Here is a 22,219-nt window from a genome sequence, read left to right on the forward strand (position 1 = left end):
GGCAAGGAGTTGTTCAAGTGAAAGTGTAGCCATCACTTTCACTACTGGGAAGAAATGATGTGTGAAGCGGTAACAGGTTTCACATTGCAAACAACACTCTTCTGTTGGCATGGTGGCACTAAGAATTTGTTTCCTTTGTGTACTGGGTGAGTAAATACCTTCCTGTGGTAGCTGTGAGAGGATCAGTCCCTTCCCTCTGTGCAGGAGCAGGATGTTAAGCACCAGCCACTGTGAGGTGCTGGCAGGTGGACTCAGGCCATCAAGGTGTGACCACTTCTGGCTGATGTCACAAGTTGTTTTTGATTGACAGTCACGAACCCAAAGCTGGATATCACAAGTGACTATACTTAGGAAGAAAATAAAAGATGTTTCCCGCCAAAGTCTTACTAATTTATCAAATATGTATGTATTCTTAGTAGCAGATGGTCAATAATAGATGATAGATGGCCTCCTCTGTGTAAATTAATGGCTGTAATTCACTTGAGGGGATCTGCTGATGTCATAAGCTGCCAGAGTGCAGCTTGAGTGATTTATTAACAGCTGCAGAAACCTTAGGCTGAATTACATCCTTGTATTCACTTAGGGTCTGCAAATTTTTATTTATAAAATGTGTAGGTTTTAATTTCTTGATGCTTATAGGGATGTCTTCTGTGACTCCAGTATAGGGGCACAGTGAAGAAATACTGACTATAAAAGCTCAGACGCCTGCCCATGATTAAAGGCAGATTTTCTCCACTGCTGCATGTCAACTTCATCCCTTTTCTTCATGTTTGAAATCAGCTGATCAGTATCTGTAGAGATTTGCGTAAGTCCAGTTTTGGGTTTTGTTTCCCCCCACCATCAAGTATAAATGATGTCGTTATCTTACTATCTTCACGTGCAGGAACCTCTGTCACTCAATGTTGTAGTCACAGCCTCTGTGCACATTGGGCTGTGTCCAGCCCAAAAAGCTGGGAGAGGGTTGAGGAGTTTAGCTGTAAGTGCTATCTCTAATAATAACTGGATTTTGCTGTTTAGAAGGAAGGTAAGGGACACAGAGGCTAGAAAATGTGCCTGGAAACCAAAAGTCTTTGTGTACAGGGAGGAAACCTTTCTTTCTTCCATAAAAATGGTGAAAATAAAAACTTTCTGAGTAGGGATCCTAGATTTATTACACTCTTCTAAAATATGAACATGTGCAAGCAAATGAAACAATAACAATTTCAATTCCTTTATCCTTCTCCCCAAAAAATTGGAGCTGATTAGGATGATATTAAATCCTGGTTCTCAAATAAGAGATGCATTTCCAAAATGTAATTCGAGTTGTAGAGGAAGAGGAAAAGGGAGATGAGAATAAATTATGAAGAATTGCATGGCAGGAAGGAACAGTCAGAATTCATTTGCAAATAACTATGCACATTACATTTGCTAAAGATGCAGAATTTCTTGAGAGAACTCCCAGCAAATATTTGGATGCCAGTTAGAACCCAGTGAAAACGCTTCCAGTTTTCTCTTTTCTCTCTTCTCTGAGATTAGTTCTGTTTGTTGATAGATTTCACCAGTCCTTGGAAGAATGCTGCAGTTATTGTTCTCAGCAAGGAATGCTGGTTTGCTATTGAGCAAATACTGCTTTGTTCCTGCTTTCCTTCACCAATGTCTGTCTGTCTGACCTGTCTCCGTGTAAAAGGTATGGATAGACAGAAGGTGGTATTTGTACAGAAAACAAAGGTTGGAACCTGAAGAAAAAGAGGCTCCAGGTATTGTTCACAAACTTGAGGCAAAGCCCTTCCAATTTATTATGGATTTACTAATTTCAGTAAGCCTGTTATTGCTCTTACGGTGTCATGTACAAAGCCCAGTCACATGAGGGACCCACAATATTAAATGTTATATAAATGTACAGAAAGGTATCAAAAAGGTATTTTAAATAAAGATATGTTTTTTGGTTTTGTTTTCATTTTGTTGTTGTTTTTTGTTTAGGTTTTTTCCCTCTTTTTTTGGGTTTTAAAAAATATTTTGTTTGGGTTTTTTGTTTCTTTGCTTGGGTTTTTGTTTATTTTTGGTTTTTTGGGGGTTTTTTTGGGATTGTTTTTGGGGGGGGGGGAGTGTTGGTTTTTTCTTTCCTGGAATTAAATGCTTGCTTCTGGGTACTTTTAAAATTGCTTGTGGTTTTGTAGTAGCACATCTCTAGAAGTTTGACTCTCCTGGCTCACCTTTAACTTCATAGGAACTGTGCATACAGCAGGTGACCAGCTGGACCACAGCCAGCCCATGATTTGCAACTTCCAGGGCAGTTGCAAAAGTATTCTCCATTTCCTCTTGAATTGTACCTGAATCCACCCCTTTTTTTTTTCCTTTCCAAACTCAGCTTAGGTTGTTTGGGGTTGCTTTTCCTTGTCTCTATGTGTCTTTGCTTTGCTTGCTTACTTTGGATGCAGTTTGTATGAAGGCTGCTCTACAAAAACTTTGAGAGCTGGGAAGTGTCTCCCTTAAGCTGTATTGATCTCTGCGATTTCCATGCTTTGGAGGGAGGAATTGTTACTATCTTCCCAAAGCTCCATTGTTACTCAGAAATTCATTATATTGGCTTGAATTTTTAATTTTCTTTTGTCATATCAACAAGGAAGGCTGCTAATCCTGTAATTTTCTTTATAATCAACTTTTCCTTCCTGCACAGACAGGCAAATCAGTGCAAGAATACAGAGTCCCGAGGAGTTATGATACAGAGTGTTACTCCCCATTCCTGATTATTCTGCAAGTTCAGAGAAAATTTGTTCCACAAACAGCAGCAAGATGCCTGGTGCTCTCAGTCCCCCAACTCCTCTAAAATAGAGACAAAGCAGAGGTAGTTGTTACACCTGACCTAATCCTGAGTGGCCACCAGAAGAAACAATGAACTGCTTACTATCTCTCATGGTAAATAGTAGTGAACCAGGTTCTGCTATGCAGACTCTTTGGGCTGCCTGGATCACACCTGTTAGAAGGGAGGAAGGATTTGCATTCATCCATTACAGATTGCTGAATCCAAAGAGATGGTATTTGCAGTTCTGTTACTGAGCAGTCTCCATCCATGTGACTAGCAGTAGGAACCTGTGTGTCAAGTGATAGAGCAAAACCACAGATTTCACCTTGCAAGCTTTGTTGTTGTAGAAAGTTTGTGTGGGTGCTTTTCTTTTCTTGGACAGAGTTGTTTCGGTTTTGACAGGTTTTTTGGTTGGTTTGTTTTTAAAGTACAGGATCATGGAATATTCCGATGGATACTGATCTGATTCCACCTGAGTATGCTGATCAAAGTGTTATTTTCCCATCTATATTTATCTACATTACTTGTACTAATACACACCTGGAAAAATTAGTGTCTGTTTCTAAAATGATCCAAACAGCAGAGAAAGGGAAAAAAGGATCCAGAAATGTTCTTGTTGCAGATTTTCATGCACTCACACTGTTCTGCCATTATCTACTTACAAAACCTAACAGTGTTTTCTTCTCATCACTGCTTTTGTTGGATTTGTTGGAGAGATATGTGGGTATTCATCTTTTTCCTTCTCTTATCAGAGCCTGTCAGGCCTTTGGCTTTTCCTGATGGAGGATGGTTCTCAGGTGTGTTTTTGGTTTTGTTTTGTTGTTTGCTTTTTTAAAGTTCACTAGATGCTCATTTCCTTTTTGCTCCATCAGCATGAAAGAGTTACCTCACAGTGAGCACTGGATGCACATGCAAGTCATGTTCTGACATAAAACACAGGCACTTCGCTAAGAGTAAATCCCATGAGAAGGGCAGTAAATCAAGCACAATGTTCTCTTTTCCCTGTGGGTACCTCAAGCCTCAGCTATTGTTTCCAGAAAGGCTGCCTTACCCAGCAATGGTGCAGTAGCATGGATAATTTGTGTGCTTGTAATTTTGGCTTCATATCCCAGGGCTGGCACAAGACTTCTTCCTCTCCTTGGGGAAAAAAGAAAAAAAAAAAAAAAAAAAGGAAAAATATAGAGAATTTATGTCAAGTGGCAAAAAATAAGTTGAGTGCATCTCTGCAGCATTTCCATCAAGCAAAATGGAGTTTACTTGTTCACTACTTGTTCAGAAGGGGGAATAATGTCTTTTACCATTTGATTACACATTTTGGAAGAATGCAAGAGGTTAATTTAGGGGAGGGAAGGATGAGGAGTTTAAAAGAACTCTGTCCTTTTTTACTTCATTTATGTATTTTGGGGAAGGATAAAAAATATGAGCTGAAGTAAGTTTGGACCAGATGATCTATCAACACCTGCAACAGTGGAAAATGTCTCAGGATTTAATATATGCAACTACTGAGCATCATTTCTTCTTGCATGTCTGTTACATTGGAGGCTTGCATCTTATGGAGGTAATTTTGAGAACAGTTTGGAAGAAATCCAGAAAAAAATTCTGTCAAAGCCAGCCAATTTTTGTTAAGACATTTGGATACAGTACCAGATATGAGTTATGTGGGAAAAACCACTTTGGCTTTATTTGATGTTGAAAGACATACAGGAGTCTTGGTGTTCTTCTGGTGATTCAACTCGAGTGCAACATATCTGCTTTGCTGTTTCACCCTTACAATTCTGCAGATGGGAGTGTCACACCATTTTACATGACATTGGCCCTAAAACTACTTGATTAGCCTCAGGAGAGGTTCCTGCAGGTCCTAGGAAAATTTCATTCTGTAGAGGTGGAATTTTCAGTGACTTTCACTTTGGTTTTTCAAAATCATTATCCATTTAAGGTGCTAAGATTAGGCTGATTGAGAGGGATTGTTGCTCTGCTCTTTTGGCAACCAGAGATCACTGTAAAATGTCACAAAGGGGGCAATCTATCTCTGTCTGCTTTTCAAAATTTTGGTCATAATGCCCAGTTGCCTACTTTGTTCATGTAATGGTGAGTTCTGCTAAAGTCTCTTTGGTAAATAATTTGATTACTTAGAGTGAAAGAAAAATTGATCATTTGTCTGTGCTTACTTTTGAGGCTTTCCCTCAGTGTGCTTGTGATAACTATGTGTGTCTCAGTGCAATGGCATTACAGCTTTGATAAGATGTCTTCCCTAAATATGATAGAAAGTCTTGCTGGACTCCAAAGAGCAATGCAGTAAATCTACCTCAGTTATTATCACTTCAGGAACTGTCATAATTGACCTGCTTCCTTGTGGCTGTAAAGCACATTGAAATATATTACTGTTAAGAGCCTTTTCTCTGTCCTCTCAGCTCTGTCTGGGACTGAAGCATGGAAAAAAAAAAATTGGTTACTGCCATGGATGTCCATGGAGGAGGCTTGATGCCTGTATTCTAAGGTGTGGAAAGACTGTGTTATTCCTGGAGGCAGAATAGAAGGCAAGAGATGGAAATTTAATCTGTACTCATTTTTTCATACAGGCAAGTAAGAAGTTACCAACACATTTGGACTGGGCTTTGCCTTGGCAACAAGGGTTTTTTTTTTGGCTTGACAGGGTTTGGTTTGGTTGTTTTTGGTTTTTTTCCTCTGTTAAAGACTCCATCCTGATGACTTTGGCATTTGTGTGAAACCACAAAGTGGTAGATGCAAGAGGCAGGATTGAAAGCTCTGAGTTGGTGCGTGGGCTGGTACTTTGAAATGACAGAGGGATGGAATCAGAAAAGCGGGGATGTAATGTGTTCTAGACATGCCTGCCTATTCTGACTTTGTTTTTCTGCAGACAGCACCTTCCTCTTGGTCAGTCTCAGAAGATGTTTGTCTGCTTTTCTTCTTAGTTGTAACACTTCACTAGCAGTTTACAGAGGGAGCATAATGAAAACACAAAACTCTTCACTGGAAATGGTGCCATTAGAGGATAGGGAAAGGCTGGGATGACAGATTCCTCAATACAGTTCTAGTTTTGCATGTGAAACATTTCACTAATCTCCTGTCTCCCTCTGTTATTTCATTGTCCTTCTAATCTTCTTTTTTCATACCCTATCAGTAAGTTAATGAAGTCTACCTCAAAGGTTTGCTATGTGACTTAAGAGGGTTTAAAAATTGCATTGCAGTGAAGTAAAAGATTCTCCTGAAATTTAGCCTTTCACATTCTCCTCCTTTCCCTTAATTTAGAGGAAGAATAAACTTGTGTCCATCTTTCTAGATGATCTAGAAAAAAAAGTTCTTTTTGATTTGCTGTAACTTTCTGACATCCTTCTCAGCCTTCTGACAGAAGTAACCATAGTCATGGCAGTGCAGTGATAGGTCTTCCAAGATGAAGGCTGATTGGAAATTTTGTCTTTCTTGAAATTTCTGAGGGATTTGAAGACCTGGATTAACTTTCTAGGAGGGTATAGTTTCCCCAGCAGGAGCAAGGAGGGCCCAGTGTGCAAATACTGCTTTAATGAAGCATTGAAAAAGAAGCAGCCTGTGTTCCAAGACTGAGGGAGGTCTGGCTCACATGATTCAGGGTGCTGAGTCTGTAGCTGAAGGCTAGTAGTTCAATGCCAAACCCGTTTACCTCTTTGAAGAATTCCAAGATGCCTCTGAGGAGAGGTGGAGACAAATAGGGAAACTTGGTCAGTGACACACCAGGATAAACAAGGAGTTTCCCTATTCAGAGTTAGAACGTGGATGGAAGTGATCAGAGTAGATGCTTGCACTTGTCTGCATAAAGCAAATCAGTTTTGCTTCTCCTGCTTTGCTGTCCTTTCTCATTCCCATTACCTGAATGTAAAAGGACATCTGGTGATAGGGGAAATTTTTCTTGATTCTTCTGAATATTAATGGGAACCCCCTTTTTCTTTTAAGGAGCTCTGGCTTTTCTTGTCAGTGGGGTTTTTTTCACACAAAGGGGAAGATGATGTGCCATCGTGTCAGAAAGCTGCTTCCCCAGCAGATGTCTGCCAGCATGAGAGGTCATATCTGCCTGACCTGCCATGAGCAGAGAGAGGCAGCTCTCCCTCAAGGGCTCAGAGCCCAGTTTATCAATACAACTTCTTCACATCCCAACTACTCTAGAAAAATAGCTACTTGCTGGCAGCTAATACATTATTAGTCCCCCAAAAAAGGCGGCTAGGTTCAAATCTGTAGTTTACATGGCAGGGGAATGGCAGGGAGCAGCTGTCTAGGTGGCTGCAGGATGCAATGATTTTTCAGTGAAAGCTGAAGTCAGTGGAAGGCCCTGGTTTCACTAAGGAACCTTAAGGGTAAGAGCAATATCTTATTAAATGTCTAAGTAGTCTGATAGACTCTGTCTTATGAACAGAATTCCAGGCTTGAGATGAGGCATTAAGAACTGCCTTGTGTTCCTGTGCATAAAGGGCACTGTGTGTGAGTCCCAGCTGCCAAAGATGTTACTGCATGTGCAGTGTTGTGCTGAATGCAGAGATTACTGCACCTTCACAGCAAACCCTGAAGGTTTTCCTCAGCTGCCTCAAGAAATACAGCAACTTTATTCTTTGCATTGAAACAGCTTCTGTTGCTGAAACTGAGAAGTACAGAAGAAAAACCTTCATTTTTCCCAGTGCAGCTTTGCTTTTGGTAGTGTATTTCTCTCCTCAAGAAAACCTTAGACCTGGTATGTAAGAGCAATGTCTTTAAAGGACTCCACAACTGAAATCAGAACTTGTTCTTTATTATAGCTCCTTCTCAGGTCTTAGCTTCTTTTCGTTATGGTTAAGTAATAGAAATTCACTTTAACTTTTTCATAGTAACACCTAACATCTGATATAGGTATGCTTTTGGTTTCTGCTATCCTTTTTTGTCCAGAAAGTATAGATACACAGAACAGTTCAATGCTTTCAATTATGTGTTTTGTTGTTTTATTTTTTAATGTTAAATAAACTCCAGGATTCTAGCTTATACGATCATGCCCTATCTCAGCTTCTTTTTGAAGCTCCAGTCTGTACAGTCTGCCAGTCCTGTTACACCCCATAATAACCATTAGCCTGTTCTGTAGGCTTTTATCCTTTTCATCCAGTATCCATCCATTAGGTGTAGCAGGCAGAGCTTGTAGGACAGGGTTGGCCAGTCTCATCATCCTTGCCCCAAAGAGGCCACTTCCCTGCAAGCCCCCTGCCCCAGGCACTGTGTCAGAGCTGCTCTGGCCACCTGGCCATGCTTGGGTTGGGCACTGGGCACCCCTCGTGAGGCTGCTGCATTGCTGAACGGGCTCTGTGTGTGGATTTGAGGCCATACCTTCTGCATTCACACAGAAATGCAGACATTTCTTTTGCATTCTTCTTCCAGTCGCTTTATGTTGCGGATAGAATTTTAGTTTACAAATCTGCAAGCAGCAGTGGTCTAGTTACAGTCTCTGTTAAGCTTTTAAAAACCAAATGGCCCCTTGTAATTGAGAAGTCATCAGTGTAGAAACCAGCTATTTGTTACTTTAAAAAAGAAAAAAAATTCCAAATGGTTCTTAGCTGTTCATTTTTTCCTCATATGCTTGTTTATTTGAGGCAGAAAAATGTGTTAGGTTAAAATACTAGTAAGTGGAATTTCCAGGAGGAGCTCTACTTTTGGTGTATTTTTCATCAGCATTTTGTAGCTAATGCCCGAGTACCACTGAATTATTCTGCTAGAGGATGTTCTAACCCATATTCCTCTCTGCTCTGCAAGGGAATGGAAACTCCACAGGTCATAAGCCTGTAATCTATTGATTCATTATATCAGCCAGACACTATAGAGCAGGCATTTTGCAAAAAATCCTGCTGCCTTAGTGTAGCTGTTCATCTGTCTGGTTCTTGTTGTGGAAAGTTTTCTCATATTTCATGGGCCAGATGATCTAATTTTTATGTGAATTTTCAGGGTTTTTTCCTGAAAAAAAGTATTTTCTGAAGTGAAAGTAAAGTATTTTCTGAAGTGAAATTTTGCTGAGGAAATCTGTTAATGCACTGTGCCTTGTGGTGAAATGGTAGTTAAGGACAGGACAGACTGACAAGGCCATTTCTGTGGGGGTGAGGGCAACACAGAGTAAAGCTTGCTTTCAAACAAGGGATTACTGGATCCTTGTTTGCTCTCCTGCTGTTTGCAATCTTATTTATGAGTCTACTCTTAGTTGTCCTATTTTAGGAGAGAATTGTGAAAAAGGTGATTCATCGCTCATGATGCCTGACACCCTCTGACTCTCTGGAGGCTGGATAGTTTGTGTACCTTGTACAAACCTGGGTTACTGCATCAGTTTTGTGGTTTCCTGTGGTCAAGATTTGATTGTTTTGAGTCATCTCTCTCTGATTTCCTTGACCATGGAAATACTGACATGCTCAGTATTGTGGCAGGGACACATGTGTTCTCTAATGGCCTTGGCATTGGTTTACCTGTTTTGACTCTGTTATCCTCCTCATCTCAAAGTGAATTGAGAATTGTTGGTTTTTCTGTCAGCCTCTCCTGAGAGCTAGAGCCATTTCAAGGTAACAGTGAGACCATGCAGGCCATGCCATCTGCAAGGTGTTGAATTTCTAGTTTGGGTTTGTTTAGTCAGCTACACATTATCCTGCGGGCAGGACATAGGGCTGGACACACATGAGGTCACCACAGCTGTCAGGAATGAATTTAGGTTCGGAATCTGGAGAAAACAGCAATCCATGCTTATGCCACCTGAAGGAATCCACATGAACTCTATGATCTTCATACTGCTTGTGCCTCAGGATTAGCCATGAACATCAAGAGTCCATGGGCAGACAGTTTTTTCTTCAGGAAAAAATTATTTGTGCTCTGCAATTTTTGCTGGCTTCTGGATTGCCAGATGAAATGTGATGCATGGTGTCCTAAATGGATTGATTCCTGGTTACCTGGAGAAGATGAGCTGATACTGCTGGTTACAAGACTGTCTGAGGTATCTGGGCTAATAAACTCTGTCACAAGAAAGGTGCCAGAGAAAGATCTAGGGCTTTCCTTCCTTTCCTTGATAATGAATTTCTGATGAAATGTTTTTCCCCCTTCAGGCTGGTACCCTAATTTATTGACTTTCAGTTAATTTGTGTCTATACTTGTTTTCCTGATCCCTTGAAAATGCAGTTGCCTGTGTACAAAGTTTCCTAATGCTCTGAACAGTGGGGACTTGGACATACTGCCTTTTGTGGAGAGCTGGTTCTTGTAATAAGTTCAAGAATTGTATTCTGTAACTGCTTAACATTTTCCAGTATTTAATAGGAAGATCCTGTTACCCTCCACAGGCTATGAACTTAGAAAACTGAGAACTAAATAGAGACCAGGGATTGTCCCAGTACTGGCCTTCTGACTACCCATTTCTTACTTACTGCCCCAAATTACTTATTTTCTATAGCAGAATGATGTAATGATCTTGTTTCATCTCGATGTTTCTGTAAGGGCAAAAAAATTACCAGGATATTTTAAATTAGCTCTTAATAAAGCCTTTCTGATTTATTGCAGACTCTTCTGGAAAGTTAAGTCTCCCATAAAATCCTGTAGCAGTGATTTGGAAATTTAATTATGTTTTTGCTTCAGAGGTTATGAAAAGAAATTTCTTTGTGAGGGAGGGAAAGGAAGCTGAACTTTTGAAATCAGTCTCTTGCACTGAAGAAGGCCAGCTAGAGCTAGGTTCATGAATAAAACTTGTTTTTATGGAGCAAGGTTTCTAAGCAAAGGAAAAGACAAACTGTAACTGAGAGCTAGCATTCAAAGAAGCTCTTGAGGCCAACATCAGCAAAACTGTTGGTTTATTACCACAGCCCAGGCACAGCAGTTATACTGATGTAAAATAACTGGGCCAAAAGAATATTACCATTTACCTCTGTTATGAATGCTAAGCATTAGTGCATACTATTGCCCATTCTGGGTGGTGGTGAGGATGCACAGGCAGGACCTTACCACCATCTGTATCCAAACCCATGAAAATCCCTCACCACAGAGTATTCACATCGAGGATTTGCTGATGCTGCTTTCAGAAGGAAGAATGAGTGTCAGGGCCTTGTTCCATCAGCTTTAAGACCAGATTTTTGCCCTTTTCACCCCTTCTATGCCATTCAGCTAGTGCCTTTTAATAGCTTTATTCTAGCCTTATATATTTACCTACAGCCACACATCAAAATCAATACCTTCTCTTTAGAATTCTTTTGATGCATTACAGTATTGGAGAGAATTTCCAATGGGAACACTGGGAAATTGGAGATTAGTTACCAAGTAAATATACTTGGTGCCAGAAGGCTATTCTGGTTTCATAAGCACAATTTAATAATTTTTTTTTTGCCTTTGTGTATGTCAAAATCATAACTGAATGATTCTTGCTTGTGATTCTAAAGAAATTTGACTGAGATCCTTTTCTCCTTTTTTCACTCAGTAGCAGCTTCTGGAGTTTTTCCACTCTCACTGTGGAAAAACCTGGTCTAATGAGGCTGCACAAGACCAAATGCATCCCCCGTCTTGGTCCCCTGGGTCATCAGAGCTCTTCTTTGCTTTGTTCCTCCTGATGCTTAATCCAACCTGCTGTGCAAAGGAGGTTGCTCTAATTGTGTTTGCTCACTACACAAATTTTTGTGGTAAACAAAGGTTTTGCCATACTTTCCATTGTATTAGAAATCTTAACAAAACAGTTCCTCAACTAATGACTCTTTCTCCCCCAACAATTTGGGCCCAACTGTTCATTTAACAAATAACGGTGTTGCTCTTTTCTTTTAGCACCCTCTAATAAACCAAGAGCAAATTACTGACTGACCTACTTTCTGGGATTGTTTAAATAATCCTCAATATGGCAGTATAATTTGATGCCTTAAAATACAGGGCATACAATTTGCAATTTAAAAGAAGAAATATTGGATGTTAACACAAGTGGGGTAACATAATAGCCTGAGGAATATTATGTTTCATATCTAAGGTCCCCCTCCTTTCTTATTCCCTTCAGCAACAGCATTTTGTTCTCCCCTCTTGTACATGAACTTATTCCTGAATTTCTGAATGAATATTTCACCCATCTCTGAGCCATTTCTGAGTGGTCTGGAGCTAAACTACAATATGTGTTTTCTATCTTTAATAGCAGTATGTTTTAAAGGGAGAAAAATTAGTGCTTGCATTACACCATTTCTTGCTTTGTGCATTCCTTTTACATCTGAGCATATATCAGTGATGGCCCATTTAAAGAAGAAGAAAAGTATTTCAGGAGTAGGGGGAATCACTAAGATACTTAATTTTCTTTCTTAGAAAGGTGACAGAAACCTTTCAAAGTCAACAGTCAGCTAGCTTCCTGATTTAGTAAAATACTGTACTTAATTCTACCTAAAAAGCATTTTTTGTTACAGATTCATGCTTCAGCACTGAATCTCAATTTCTTTAAATCCAGAATGTCATAAGCATATGACCCTATTTGTTTGTGGCCATTTCAAAGAATCACCAAATGGATCAGGTTGGAAGAGACCATAGTGATCTGATCCAACTTTTCTGCTTAAATGGGGCCATCCCAGAGCACATGGCACAGGATTGTGTCCAGATAGATCCTGAGTATCTCCAGTGAGGAGACTCCACACACTCTCTGGCCAATCCAGTGTGCAATCACCCACACAGTCAAGAAGTTCTTCCTTGTGTTCAGATTAAAATTCCTGTGCATCAGTTTCTGCCCACTGCCTCTTGTTCTATTGCTTGGCTCCCTCCTCCTGGCATCCTCACTTCAAATACTTATTGACATTGATGAGGTTTCCTCTCAGTCTTCTCTTCTTGAGGCTGAAGGCCCAGGTCCCTCAGCATTTCCTTGTGAGATGCTCCAGCCCTTTAACCATCTTTGTTGCCCTCCACTGAACTTGTTCCAGGAGCTCCATGTTTCTCTAGTCCTGAGGAGCCCAGAACTGGACACAGGACTCCAGATGTGCCTCACCAGGGCTGAGTAGAGGGACAGGATCTTTTCCCTCGACCTGCTGGCAATGCTGTTCCAAATGCATCCCAAGATCCCATTGGCCTCCTTGGCCACTGCTGCCCATGGACAGCTTGTTTTCCACCAGGACCTCCAGGTCCTTCTCCACAGAGCTGCTTTCCAAGAGCTCAGCCCCAGCCTGTCCAGGTGTGTTTCTTTCAGCAATAAGTAAGATATGAGAAAAGATATCCCCTCAAAATTCTCTGCTGAATTTTCTTCTTAGTTGCTACCTTCTTCCTATTATCTTGATTTCAGTGCCCATATTATAAAATTTTAACACACTACTGCTTGCCTACAGAAATAATTATCAAATAACTTCAGGTTTCATATATGACAGAATCCCAGTTCAAATCTTGACAAGGATGGATCTACTTTTGATTATTGTTGCACAGGTGTGGCAAGCTCCCAGTGGTCTCTAGGAGACCTTCAAGGTCTCAAGGTATACATCAGGATTCACCCTGTTTTATAATAGAGTTTGGACTGAAGTTCCTGAGCATGGTTGCATTTCAGAGTTGCTGAACGCATGTCCTGGTCATGACTTTGAGTAAGTTATTTCATTGCAAATCCTGAGTAATGGGATTTCTAATTTCCCCTTGGTTGCTTAAGCAACCTCTTAGGATTTGGGCCTTCGTGTAGATGTCACTGAAGACTTCCAGCAAATCTGTGGTTACTGGCAAACTAAAACATGTTGCAGCTTCAGATTTGTAGAAGCCTCTGCTTATACATACAACCTTGGGTTAAACAAGGACTATTTATTACACAATTAGGAATACTCTCTATATGGGTTTATTTGATTTCTGTTCTAACAAGGACAAGTGCCAGACATTTAAAAAATTAATGTCTGATCCAACATACTTTATTCTGCCAGAGGAAGGGGTTCATTGAATGAGAAAGATCTCCACAGGAAACTAAGAGAAAACAGAGCAACTTGAAGTGGTTAGAAAAATGTGTCTAACCTTAGCAACTTTCAATAAAGAATTTGGAACATCTGGATTTTAATTAAATGCTTGGTCACTTCAGTGTGTATGGAACAAGACTAAAAATTACCTAGTGACAGTACTCAGTTACTGGTTCTAACCAGGCATTGCATCTACATTCAAACAAGACAATAAGGGGAAAAAAAAAAGGACTCAAGAAAGAAGAACTTGGTTATGCTACAGAGGTTTGATAAATATTTGGTGGTAGTTGAAATATGTGAAGAGAGAAGTTGTGGAGCCAGGTTTGTTTACCAGATGTCTTACAGAGGAATTAGAATACACTTTCTCTTGCCTAATTTTTGGACCTAAGTATTACTGTCATGTTGTCTAGGAGACTGATGAATTACCTCACAAAGAAAATGATGAATGCATTGTTATGACATATGTGAGACTGGACTGATAAAGCAGTAGACCATATTACAGAAGCAATTGGATATTGACCCTATATGGGGGAGGACTCAGTAGATTCAGCAATATTTATTTCAATAGTGGAAACTAGGGTTAGGAATAGGATAAAAGAAGAAAGGAGACATTAATAAAATGTATGTGGTGCTGCTCAGCTGCATTTCTCCATCTTCTTGGTATCACAAGTGTTTAGTCAGCATTATTGGCAGGGACTTATTCTAACACCTAATTCTTGTTCAGCGAGAGGCACTACAACACTTGCTAAATAGAAGTGCCAAAACTGTGCAAAAATTGGAGGGAAGAATGAAGTTCAGTAGATTCTTTGCTTTAACAAACACTTCTTGACTGCTCTTTCCAATCAGTTTATTCTGCTAAATGATCACAGATGGATCATTGTTAGTTGCCCTCATAGTAAACACTGTTATATTAAATGTATGTTAAATTTCTGACCTTCTCTCTCTCTGTCTTTGCCTACAGGAAAACTCCATGGAAATATTCAAACTAACTGCAGAGTAGGAGGTGTAAATTAGCCTGTCTGACTCTTCCTGCTTCATATGCTTTAGGGTTTTCAGGATCTGGGCTAGCTCTTTTAATACTCCATGCCATGATGACATTGGAAGCCCAGCAGTTTTCTATCTCCATGTTGCTGTAAGTGAGGTTTTCCCTATGGCATGACCAATTCAAGCTGGGTTCTGCTTACCTGTTTGATGTTCTATGGTGAATGTCTGGTATTTGTTTTAGCACTGTAAGGTGCTGTAAAGAGACTGCAGAATCCTTCATTGAATCAGCCTTTCTTATACAGCAGGATGTCTCTGAAAGTAATAGACATGTCAAATGAGAATTGTTTCTTCAATTTGGAAAGAAGAGTTGAAAGAAAAGAGGAGTAGAGGATTTTTTCAGCAGTATCAGGATTTCTCCCAACATTTGCATGGTCTACTGAGACACATTCCTTCTTAATTCCCATTCCAGAGGTCAACAGGTGGAAGATCATGTCTCTCAGTGGGAAAACCTGCTCTGAGACACTCCTTCCAAAGGGTTTGAAAGGGTGTGGTTGTATGTGCAAGTCCCAGCAAGTGCCAGTTGCTCTTTACCTGGCTAGAAACCTTGAAGTCTTCAGTAGTAAGGCAATGCTCTACCTGAGAGGGAGCAGGCAGAGAACACAGTATTCACAGTATTTAGAAGATTTTCATGTCTGTGGACAGGATAAATTAATGCACTGGGAACCAGAGAATAAATGCAAGGGAAAAAGAAACACAAATTAAACAGTCAAGAGACTGTGGTTTCATGTTTAGTCTGGAAACTTGTCAGGATGTCCTGTGGGTTCATTATGGCTCCAGTGGTGTTTCCCAGTATATCACACTACAGTCTAATCAAATAGAGAGTGTATATAATTCTCAGGACACTTTAAGGGGCCTAAATCTGTGCTTTTTCTGTCTGTTGTTTTTCTTTTGGGCAGGCTTTGTGAATAAATTTTGAGATATTTCCTTCTGAGCCACTTGTTTTAGACTAGCGAGAGAAGGCAGCCTCCTTTATAGCTCAACAATGGACAGCTCTGCAGTGAAGTGTGTGTCTTGACAAATCAAAAATATGCCCTGGCAAGGAATTGCTCCAATGAGATGAGTGTAGGGGAAGACATTCCCATCCCCTACGGACCTAGGGGCATAATGGCACCTGGAGTCAATGGCTACATTAGGCAAGATGTCTGAAAGAGCAACATCTCCAGGATTAGCATAGGAAGAAAGCTGGGACTGTGCAAATCATTTTGTCCAACAGATGAAGCCCTAAAATGTTATTGAAGCATCTGAAACAGGAAGACAGTTTGTAAAATCAGGAGAGATAAAAGGGCTTTTCCAAGCCACAGTAAAGCAAAAGTTTTTTTCTGACCCACACTTATCTTCCTAAAGTAGTCAGTCTGAAACCGTGTGCGCACGGCTTCTAAAAGCCCTGGAATCCCAGTGCCTGCTAGTTTGTGGAGGTGAAACAGAACATGAATTTGGTAGCCTTTAAGAGACTGGCATGATGTCAAAGCTGATCTTCAGTGTGTTATGAGGGAAAATTTGTGTTTGCTGTGATTTAATCTCTTTTGCTCAACAGTCCAGTGATGTCATTTAAGAGATGAGAGGAAATGAAGAGTGTTTGGTCTTTGTGCTGATTTCATTGGGGTAGTTAAGGTTCTTCTCAATAGGTAGTGGGGGCCTGTGTTTTGGATTTGTTCTGGAAACAGCTCTGAAAAGTCAGGGATGTTTCAGTTATTGTTGAGCTGTTCTTACACAGAGTCAAGGCCTTTCCTGCTTCTCCACTCCACCAGCGAGGAGGCTGGGGGTGCACAAGGAATTGGGAAGGCATACAGCCAGGGCAGCTGACCCCAGCTGACCAAAGGGATATTCCAGACCATAAGGCATTGTGCTCAGCACATAAAGCTGGGGGAAGAACAAGGAAGGGTTGGATGATATTTGCCTTCCCAAGTCACCATTACACATGATGGAGCCCTCCTTTCTTGGGGAAGGCTGAACACCTGCCCATGGGAAGTGATTTAATTACTTGTTTTATTTTGCTTGTATACACATGGCTTTTGCTTTCCCTATTAAACTGTCTTTATCCAAACCTACAAGTTTTTTCACTTCTACCCTCTGATTCTCTCCCCTATCCCCCTGTGGAGGATTGAGTGAGTGGCTCTGTCTGGCTGAGTTGCCAGCTGGTGTTGAACCATGACAGTCTCAGATCCAAAAAGATATTTAATCTAAGAATTGGGAGGACAAGCCACAGGTTCGAAATAAATTATGTATGGGTTTTGTATATCCCAGTTTTCAAAAGAATATAATTTTACATCTTCACAGTTTGAGATATTTTTATCTCCTCCAAAAATCCTTGCTTCTGTATTGTATCTATTTGTACTTTTTGAATGGTCCCTGTTGACACTTCACATCAGTAGAAAACTGGTCTTTGGAGAAAGTAGGAGCATCTGAATATGGAGCACTCTTAAATATACAGTACAGCAGAAGCTGGGTGCACTGCACTTATTTTCAGTGCTGCTCCATTTCATTTGAGACCATGTACTTAGCTGAGTCTGGAAATCTGTTTTCTAGGGCCTGCACAAGGCTTCTGTTCTGAATGGCTGCTAGACTGCAATCTTTCTTTCTAAACAAAAAGTTGGAGTTAGGGAGGGAAAGGACCAGTTTCAGAGATGTGCAGAGCTGGGCAAGTCTGATCCTTACTATGGTGATTTGCCTACTTGGCCATGCTGCTTCCTCAAGCTATCAAGGGAGCAGGGCAATCACTTGCCTCTGCCAGGGTACCTAGATTGCAGCTGAACACAGAAGTGCAACAAGTCAGGCAGCAGGCAGGACACAGGGAGAAAACAGCAGTGCTTCATTTGAACTGGCAGCATTTGATGCAACACATCAGGAGCTGTAAAGAGACAGGAGGCATTTCTCTTTAGCCGGACTGCTGATGTCAACTTGGATAGCAGATGCTTCAGCTAGATTACAGAGACAGGATAGAAAAGGTCTCACTTTCTCACAGGGTTTTCAATCTCCTACTGTTTTCCTCTAGCCTTGTTAGCTTTATCATATGTTACACTGAGACCTGTGATTTTCATATGGAAAAAGGGAAAATGTGAAGTCGTAGTTCTGCATCACTTTTCCTACAGAGGGGCAGAATTGGCAAGAAATGGTGATTAAATATTTGCACTTTCTCACTTTCTATTTATTTCAGGAATCAGCCCACACCTGCACACAGGCACACGTTGAAAGCTGAAGCTGAATGTGCAGTAGTCAAGGTTCATACCATCATTTAATTGCACCTTGTGCAGTGAGATTATACTTAATGGTATGATGCAGAAGCATTCTGTGGGGAACACAGCAGTGACAATCCCACCAAATCATTGGCAGGAATGCATAATCTACAGCCCTGCATAAACTCTGGGTCCCACAAGAATCTAAATCTGAACTATACAACATAAGGAATTGCTACACTTGAGATAAACTGAAGCAACTGGAGAAGGCTCAAGTGCTGACCTTCCTCTGTTTTAGACCCCTGCGGCTCCAACTCAAGGAATTCTATCCTGAGCATGCCAATTGATACATATTCATACTGCTTATTGAAAGAGACAACGCCCTGGCTATTAAATCTCATACTTGCTGATGAGTTTGATGTAATTGCTGCAGCTGTTAAGCAAAATGTGTAATTTTTACTTTCTTTTTACTTTGTTCTCTAGGAAGTTGTTTTAGCATGTCCAAGTTGCTTTTGGTATCATGGGTTGACTAATTTCTGTACATTACTGTTATTCCAGTGCAGCCTGGAGAAAACTTGTGTTTTGATTGCCAAGTAGAAATCACTGCATGTGCATCTTGTCTGCTTCTCTGCAGTGCTTTGTTCTTGCAAACTTGCTCTTTCAAAACAGAGAATGTCAGGAGAAAGTGAGACCAAGAATTCAGAGCTGTGGAAATTACCAGTTAGCTAAGGGTTGTTCCTGTTCTTGGTGTCTTGGATGGCTGTTGGTTTGGGTTTTTGTTTTAATCGTGAAGACTGTAGTAAACGAGCAAGAGGCAGTTCCTTTGTTTCTGCTCTGTATCAGTATGCAGCTATTGGTACGAAACGCTGACATTCCCTGAGCATCCCGGCTAAACAAAAATCTTTGGAACAAAGTGTTTAGGAAGGGCAAACAAGCGTGGGCATGGGGTGGGGATGAGTGTGTGAACGCTGGTGTTTAATTTACGCTGATATTTCTTCGTCCACCTAGAAAAGAGTTAAACGGCAAAATCACCTGATCCGGTTTTCACCTCCCGAGCTTGTTCCTTAGAATGAGAAATACTTTCCTGTCCGCTTTTGAAAGAAACAACTTCAAAACCTTTGTGGCTGGGATGCCATCATGCTCTGCACAGCCCGGGTTCAGCTGGACCGAGATGCAGCCACCATCAGCAAGACAAAGGCAGAGATAATGAAAACGGGAACTAACCCAAAGAATTAAGGGGACCGAGCAGCATCTGATGAGAGCTGAAAGGAAAACCCGGCTGGTGTTTCCGAGCGCTTATGGTCATCTCCGCCGCAAGCGCCCGGTCTCATCGCAGGATGCCGGGAGGTGAGGACCGGACCCTCCGCAGAAGGTCCCACATCAGTCACAACACAGCGTTCTTCTGGCCACTTACAGGAGGGGAAGCGCATAAATGGAGTTGTCTCTTCCCCCTCCGGCAGAATTTTGCAGAGAGATTGGAAGTGGAGGGAAGGAGTTAATCTCTGTGCAGTCAGACTGTGCCTCCTCCTCGCTATTTTCTCCTCAACTCCTCTGTTGTTGCCGCACTGTAAGTGCTCGGGCTGAGCTGCCGGAGCAGCTCCCTGATTGCACTGCCCAGGCACGAACACCACCTGCTTCAAAACTCAGTCGATTTACTTTTTTAATTACAAACCCCGCCCCCCCCCCAAAAAAAAACAAAAAACAAACAAACAAACAAACAAAAACCCCAAAAACCAAAATAAAAAAAAATACCCAAAAAAACCACCCCAAAAATAAAAAATCCCCCCCAAAAAAAACCAAACCAAAAAAACCCTCAAAACCAAAGACACTTATAAAAGGGCTTATTTAGTGTATGCTAGCAGTTTGCTTTCCTCTTCCCTAATGATTTAGCTTTTTAAGTCTCTGTGGCAGAGCCTCAGCCATTGCTTTCTTGAAAGCACTCCCAGACACTCTGTAATTCTGCTGCTTCTGTGCATTCCTAAGCAACAGCCACCACCACTGTCAGCTCTGCCATGAGGATCATCCTGCCTTCCCACTACTTCTTTTATAAGCTCTGCTGCCTTCAGAGAGCTGTGTGATTGTTCCCATGGGGCTACTGCAGAAAGGCACAGTTAAAAACTTAAATCAGAAAGGACCACTGTTATTGCCTAGCTCCACCCTTTCCATTTAACAGAGGACACAAAGCTTCTTGTTGAAAGTCTTCAGTTGGATCTTTTAACTTTTGTCTGAAGAACAGAATTGCCTAGATACCTGTCTCCACAAAGAGGGGATAGCAGAGCAAAATCTGGATCAGATCAGCAGTTTGTTTTCCCTAGAATCATATTTTCTTAGGTGCTAAAGTAATTAACACTTCAAAGGCAAATGAAACAACATTTTACTTGCAAAAATATAGATAGGGTGTTGATCATAATACTTTTGGATTTTGACATGAGCTATTTCCTGACAAGAAACAGGAATGGTGCTGCATAAAGATCTCAGTATAAAAGTTTGGAAGTTGCTGAAGTCCGTCATGCCAGTGTACACATTATTATCTATCCTTACTTTGTGCAGACTGCACACTTATCCACAACATCTGACCTAAGCAATAACCCCTCACTCCCTTGAAAGGTGCAGGTAGGATGTTTTTGTCCATTTTCACATCTAGGACATGCTGCACCCGGAATTCCCTATTTTGCAGCATGACTGTGGGTGCGCACATCAGCCTGCACTGTGCTTTTCATGTAACAAAGTCACCTCCTCACCACTTGGACCTGTGTTGGTGACAAGTCTGAGTTTTTATTTCAATATTTAAACTGGAAAAGCATTATTCTTATAAGAATCTCTGAACATCAGCAATTCTAAACTCTACTTAGGATTTTTTATGACATATCTTTATTGCAATGTGGTTTTTTGGAGTTTATTTCAGAGGTGTGCACAAGTTCAAAATCTTCCCAAATACCAGCATGTGTGGTCTCACTTGGCATGAGGGATATCTGCTGTGCCTGAGGGGAAAATTACTGAACTGAATTTGGCCCAGAGGCATAAACCAGCCTTCTTCCCCCCTTGCACAGTATCAGAAATAAAATTACATAGCCCTGTTCCTAGAACACACCTAGACAACACAAGCTCTGCCAATGGGATCCCAGTTTTAACTGAACTGTGAAACTAAAGAGCTGTTGACTGACACAGGGTGATAGTACCAGAACCTCATTGAAGAGTTATTGACTTTTCTCTGCATCATTTTATTTTCAATTACAGAATCAATCTAGTCTGGAAAACCATTGTAGGGAAATAGTATATTCATTGACAAAATCAAAGCATTGACTAACATGATTTTAATTTTAGGACTAGCAATAAACTTCTCTATTTAACACTGGGTTTATTTTTATCCTTTGAAAATAAGCCATGCTGGCCTCCTGCTTTTCACAAGGAGCTCAACTTGCCATGACTCAAAACTTCAGTCTTCTTTATGAAAGAAAAAGAAACATTTTTCTTTAAGAGGAGGAAGAAGAGTATTTCTTATAACTCTTGAAGTCATATTGCATCATCTTGCAAAGCATGATGGAAAAAGGATGTGTGACTCACTCCCTTTTTCAGGGCCCTCAGACACAAAATATTAATCTTATAACTCCCTTTGCAAAGAGGTGTTCCTCATTAAGAAGTTGATAAGGTGAAGTTGATAATGTAAATTCTCCTTACCTGTGGGAATGCCATGGCTTGTGCCAAACCTCAGTAAGTTCAGTAACCCTTGGGGTGAGGGAAGTGTGTGCATACTTCAGCACTTATTGAAACTCAGCCCATCCCTGTACCTTCAAGGATTTGTAGAGGACTGGGTCTCTGGAAAGTGAGCTACCCAGGGACAGGCAGCATAAATGTCATCAGGCACGAGCTCAGCCTCCACACAGTAGCAGTGATCCTTCCTGAGCTGACAAGTTGTTGGGTTTCCATGGCAGTTTAAGGCATGCTCAGATTTCCGCTCAAACCTTAAAACCTTGCCTTGAAAATCTTAGAATTTGAATCCATAGATTGGCTCTGTCACTTTTCATCATTTACAGGAAGACAGAAGCATCACGGACTCATTTTCCCTAGCCCAAAAGGCTTTCAAAAAATCTTTCTCAGGGACCAGGGGACAACCTGAATCATAGTTCTTGTTGGCCACAGAGAATTTCTTGCAGACAAGTGGGAAGCCAAGGTGAAAAAGCAGATTGACATAGTTTGATCCCTTATTGCTCTCAAGTGCAGGCTGTGCAAAAATGAATGTGTACTTTGGACTCCATTTTATACCAATGATCTCCACCAGCAACACAAACCTTATCATTAGCTATGGGGATCTCATTGTTGCT

The 22,219-nt window shown here is 40.9% G+C and overlaps 1 long non-coding RNA gene across 3 annotated transcripts in view; it reads left to right on the forward strand.

Moving 5' to 3' along the window:
• The window catches only part of LOC146767317 (uncharacterized), a 54,264-nt gene that overhangs the window by 2,779 nt on the left and 29,266 nt on the right, over positions 1-22,219 (forward strand). For all 3 annotated transcript variants that reach the window (XR_014955995.1, XR_014955993.1, XR_014955994.1), the window contains exon 2: positions 1-22,219. This exon is cut by the window's right edge. This is a non-coding gene — a long non-coding RNA (uncharacterized LOC146767317).

The sequence above is a fragment of the Lonchura striata genome, chromosome 5 (assembly GCF_050655825.1).
Source record: "Lonchura striata isolate lonStrDom1 chromosome 5, ASM5065582v1, whole genome shotgun sequence".
NCBI lineage: Eukaryota > Metazoa > Chordata > Aves > Passeriformes > Estrildidae > Lonchura > Lonchura striata.